Raw genomic sequence first — 5,661 nt, forward strand, 5'->3', positions numbered from 1 at the left:
ATCAAGACTGTGTAAGTCTTTCCAGACAGACTTTTGTTCATCCTATTCTTGGAGCCCTCAGCAGTGGAGAACCACAGCTGGCCCTGGCGAGCAGCCCTGCACTCTCTGCTGCTGCAAACCTCCCCTCCACCTACAGCAGCTGTGCCTTCCTTTGCTTTAAGCCCATTACCCCTTATGTCACCCCGGGTGAAAGAGGAGGTCTGGTTTATCTCCTTCCTCCTCACAGCTCCAGGTGCCTTATTTGCAGGCTGCTGTCACTGCAGCCTTCCCTATCCCACTGGCTCCAGCTGCTTCCTCTTTCCCCACCAGCCAGCCCTGCCTTCTAGATAACCTGCAGCAGACCCAAATACCATCTAGGGTGATATCCGGACGGTAGACCAAAGCCTAGACCTACTTTTTGTCTCTTTTTCCTTTGCAAAGGTGGGATATAGAGCTTTTCATGTGTGGGATGTGCAATGCCATGCCATTGGAGTAAGAGGGGGAGTTTGAGGCCTGCATCATGACCCGTGCTGTGTGCCTGGAGGCCCTTGAGAACAAGCAGGGTCTGTGGGGTGGGGGTTTTTTCTGCTACTGGTAAGAAAACAGAGGTGTAATGGGTTTTCTGAATGTGTTTATTTTGTTTGCTTGTATCTGTCTAGCCCACTGAAATTACTCTAAAACATTCTCAGTGAAAAGCATGAGCTGCTCCATTTTGAGCTTAAACAGTCATTTCTGTACCCAGGAGCTGTACCTTTCTCAGTGGAGTGGGCATAGTAACACACACTGTGCAGTGGATTATATTTATGTGATTATACCCTCTAGGCAACAACCTGGTGCTTAAGAAATGAGTCAGTCAGAAAAACCAAGGTAGAGGGAATCAGATTCAGTGGTGATAAGATTTGCTGCTAAAAGAACTGGACCAGAGCAACGAACGTTTCTCCAAGATGTGTTTGTCTTAGCAATCAATTAAATGACACGTGTAGAAGTCTCTTATGTCATTTGATGGCTCCCAACAGAAGCAGTAACCACACACAAGGACTAGGATTCACATTGTAAGAGGCTGGTTGGGTACCCGATGGGCAGGAATAGCTGGGAGGTGTGAGTGAAAACCCATCTGGGCTGATGATGTCTGAGTTAGTGGGAGAAGATCTGCCAGTGTGGAAGAGGAGCAGGTTCCTGGGAAATGCATCCAGGAAAAGGGAAGAGACAGGACAAGAAGGCAAGAAATGTGTGTGGGGGAACAGTGGCAGGAAGAGGAAAGAAAAAATGAGAACTGGCAAGCTAATGAAAGAACAAAAGGGCTTTGTCTCACTTTAAAGGCAGCTAACTACACAAATCATTTTCCCACATAAGCAATTACTGCAGCTACCCCAGGGATAGTAAGTACATGGTTGCAAATGGGTAGATGGGTTCTTTACATTCATAGCTGGCTTTCAGAAGTGCTCCATCAAGATAGCTCGTGATGCTCTGGGCCATGTCAGGCAAGTGGGGAAACTGAAACTTGATTGTGAAGACAGCTGGAATTCCTGTTTTAAAAATTGCCTCTCCATCTGTACCTAAGTCATCAACTAGTGGAACAGAAAGAACAGCGGCTTCTAAAAGGAGATGGGGAGTTTGGTTTATTCCTCTTTCATTCCTGACAGCAGCTGTGGCCAGCAACTTGCAGAAGTCAGTGGAGTCACGTAGGCATGAGTCAGGTAAAAATTAGACGTAAGTCTGAGATTCCCTTTCGGCCTGATTTTCAGAAGTGCTGAAAGCAGGTAACTCCCATTCCAGCCAGTGCACCATTTATCTTAATTCTCTTTTACAGCAGCAGATTGGGGAATGTAAGCCAGGTCTCAAATGGGGCCACAATAAACTGAAATGTGGCTCATTGTGGCATGCATTTTTGTTCTAATTATTTGGGAATAGCCACTTGTGATTATGGATTTGTTAGAGAATGTATATTTAAAGGGAAAAATGTATGAACTCCTTTTATTGAAAATGTCCAAGAAATTATTAATCCTTTTATTAGTTTTATGATGGAAAAAAAAAATAAAAATCCAGTTCAACATTGGATCACATCTATGATGCCTTAAAGTGAGGGGTGTGGTCGTTCTGCTGCAGAGTCTGTGTCTGATAGTGCTTTTCACCCTTTAGAATCAGCATTTGACATGGCTTATTCTGTTGAGACCAATTTGTAACAGGCTGTTAGGTCATTATCTGATCTGTTCTTTTAGACTCTGTGAAGAGCCACCAAGTCCTGACACTGATGAGGTCTCAGCTGGACAATCTCCTCTTGCCATTGCTTGGCTGGCCTTAGCCCCAGGTATAAATTTACCTGTATTCCAGCTCTCCATTTACCAGCAGAAACTTATCTCACTGCTTGTGCTGTAAGTGTTTTGACATCACCCACTCCAAATTTAGAAACTGATGTTATGGAAAACTTAATAACATCAAAGAAATGCCAACCCATCTTCTCTGCTCTCTTCTGCTATGCTTTGTTCATCTGAGGAATTTCTTGCATTTCACAACCACCCAGAGGATGAGGGTTCAGGATTGTGCCCCAGCAAGGATATGATGAAGCTCAAGCCCCAGACTAGGACTCCACAGCATTTAGGTTACTCTCTAGACCACCATCCTGATCTCCTATGTGACCCTTGATCTGCTTTTCCTCACAGTCTTCTTCCCAGCACAGAGAGCTCACTGGCTTTCTTTCCCTTTGGTCTTGCCGAGGTTTGGTGTTAACTCCTTGGGGTGAGAAGCATACTTGAAGCACCCTGCATCCCTCAGCTCTAGAAACTTGGCTGATCCTGTCTCTTTTGTTTTCAAAGAAATGGCACATTCATTTATTAACCTAAGCCCATTTTTAAAGCCCCTTTTAGAGTTCTGTCCTTTCCAAAAGGTGGCATTTTGCTCTCCAGCAATGCCTGCTGGATGTTGCCCAGGGAATGCTGTGCCTTGTGAGCTCTTACCCGGGTTGGGGGTCCAGCGGTGCCCCCCAGGAGCTGGAGCCACCCCTCCCTACCTGCACTGATAGTTTCCCTTTGCAGCACTGAGAAGACGCAGAAACAAAGAGCCCGGAGGAGGTGGGGATCTGAGAAGGGAAGAATAAGCTAGGTTAGGGGAAATACAGCCTAGAAGAAAAGGAAAGAACCAGCTGATCTGAAAGCCCCGATAAAAGCCCGAAACAAAGGACGAAAGAGCCTGAGAGATTATAAAGGGGAAGCAGGAGGAGGAGCAGAAAGATGCAACAGAATCTCGCTGGGAATGATGTAAAGTGCTGCAAGGAGGAGGGGAGTTTCCTACCTAAAGCAGAGGGTGGTTTAAGTTACTCAACCACCTCTGTTTACAGCAATCCCCTTTTCTTCTTCTGACTGGGAGCACCTGACAAACAAAGGAGCTGCTCCAGCGAGTAAAAGTATCCATGTCCGTCCCAGAGTCCTGACAGCATCAGCCCCGATTGCTCATTTATTTCCAAGTACAACTGAGTAATTTTGGTGGTGGGCAGAGAAGTCAGGGACAGCTGAGTCCAGTACCCTGCAGCGGAGGAAGCATTAGTATTGCTGTTGTTAGCCTTGTTATTTTCTTCTAATAAAAAGGTGGTCATGACTCACTCTATTAAGAAACAAAAGCAGAGCTGTAATCTACTGAAAGGCAGTTGTTTGGATGCTCAGCATTAGGTGTGTAAAAGGAGGAAGGTCAGCTGCAGGTCAGGTCTGGTGATATACACCCTGCTGCCAGCACAGGCCCAACTTCGGCTGCTCCCTGAAGTTTTATTTCCCGGGGTGGTACAATTTACCCCCCTCCTTCAGCACTTCAGTCAGGAGTGGGGAGTGGGGGTGGGGAAAGCTCACTTTCCCACCCCTCCACATTTCACTTGGGTTTCCTGAGAGGAAATGATGCTCTGGTGTGACTGTGCAGGCCCCCTCCTTCCTCCCAGGAGGGAGGAACATGCCAGCTTCTGCCCCCAGCCACTCTTCCCCTCCCTGTGGTGCACTGCGACCAGTTCACCAGCTGGGCTGTTACTGGGGGCCAAGCCCCGAGGGAGTCAGGCTACTTCTCAGGGAGGGAGAAGTGGCTGCTGAAGCTGGGGCTGGGAGGCCAGAAAGGCAGTGCTGGAGGTTTCCTGTGTGAGTGGGAATAAGTGCCTGTGCCCCTGCCTGTGCCAGTTCCCCCACCTAGTGAAAGATCAAGAGGGGGAATCAGCCTGCCCATGGGATGATGTGAAGGTTTTCAGCACGGCTGTGGTGATGCTTCTCATGGTGGGCAGTCAGTTCTGGCCTCGCCAGCATGTGGGGATGTCTAACCCAGCCCTGGGCTCTGGCAGTGCCTGGCTGACTCCCAGAGTGTGTGCAGGAGGGAAGTAGTCAGGTGGCCATGATGGCAGTGGCCAGGTGAAGATACCACCCACGCTGAGACACTCTGTGAACATCTGCCCCTACCCACAAGCTATTTCTATTTTTATTCAGTCTCATACCCCGTCTGACTCAGAGGAGGGGGGAGGGAGGTCGGGGGTGGTCAGGAGAGAGCTGGGGGCTGCAGGGGGCTTGAAAGAGGAAGAAGTGCTTCGAAACCAGGAGTTGCTATTCTTTCAGTCAGCTAGAACGTTTTCCTCACACAGCCTTTCATGCTTCTCGGGTTCAGCTGCAGGCAGTTTGAGGCAGGGATGGCACTTCCTGTCTGCTGCTGAGGTGAACATACTTTCAGGGCACCATCAGAATAAATGACACCCTGCTCTTGGAGAGCTCCACTGTCATCTGTCTGGGGTGTAATGAGCATGGCTGGAGCTTATCCTTTTGCCTAACTTCTTCCAGGGATTTTCAGTTCCCTTTTTGGTCATTTTGCAAAACTTATCTACAAGGAAAGGACAAGTGCTAAATTTCCTAATTCCTGTGTGTCTTAGTGTCATAACTTCTAGCCACAGGAGCAGCCTCAGGTCTGTAAGTCTTGCAGGTCCTTGAGGCACAGTCTTGCAGCCTAAAAGTTTACCACAAAGAAGGGGACAGACAACCCCCTCCAACAGCCATGCCAGCAATTTTTCTGTTGCAGATGGCCTTCCTGACCCCATCTCCATTCGGAAGAAATGACACATTTTGCTTTGTCCCAGGCTTTTTTACTCCTTGTTTCTTCCTTTGCTTACCCGGCTGTAAATCTAGGCCCGGGTAACCACATCCTCGGGGGTGTTTCCCAGGCAGTCCGTGGTTAGAAGAGTTGCCTCGATGCAAACTGTGGCCCAGGCAGGGACCCAGCTCTTTCCGAGCGGATCTAGCGCAGGCAGCTCCCAGACCCTGAGCAGCAGCGCTTGCAGGCAGATGCAGACAGGTCTGCCTGTGCTCGGGCTCTGCCGGCGGTGAGGACATACACAGGGAGGGGGGAATAAAGGGAACTGAAACCCACTTTGCAGCCTGGTGTGAGAAACCTGCCCCAGCGCTGCCCTTCCTCCTCCTCCCCGGCACGCTTCCCTGTTCTCCGCGCTGCCGGGCAGCGATGATGCTGGGATGAGCCTTAGGCCGATGACTGGAAGATTTTTGCGGCGTTTTTCACATTCCTCTGCCCCAGAGCCTGACTAACGCTGCCTGCGCGGCCGCGGCCCCCGCCCGCTGCCGGGGGGGAGGGATGGAGGGAGGGGGAATGAAGGGATGGAGAGATACGGAGGGGGAGAGATGGGGGGAAGGGAGGGTGGCGGGGGGGAGAGATGGG

Source organism: Chaetura pelagica, unplaced genomic scaffold (assembly GCF_000747805.2).
Source record: "Chaetura pelagica isolate M959 unplaced genomic scaffold, ChaPel_1.0 scaffold531, whole genome shotgun sequence".
Classification (NCBI taxonomy): domain Eukaryota; kingdom Metazoa; phylum Chordata; class Aves; order Apodiformes; family Apodidae; genus Chaetura; species Chaetura pelagica.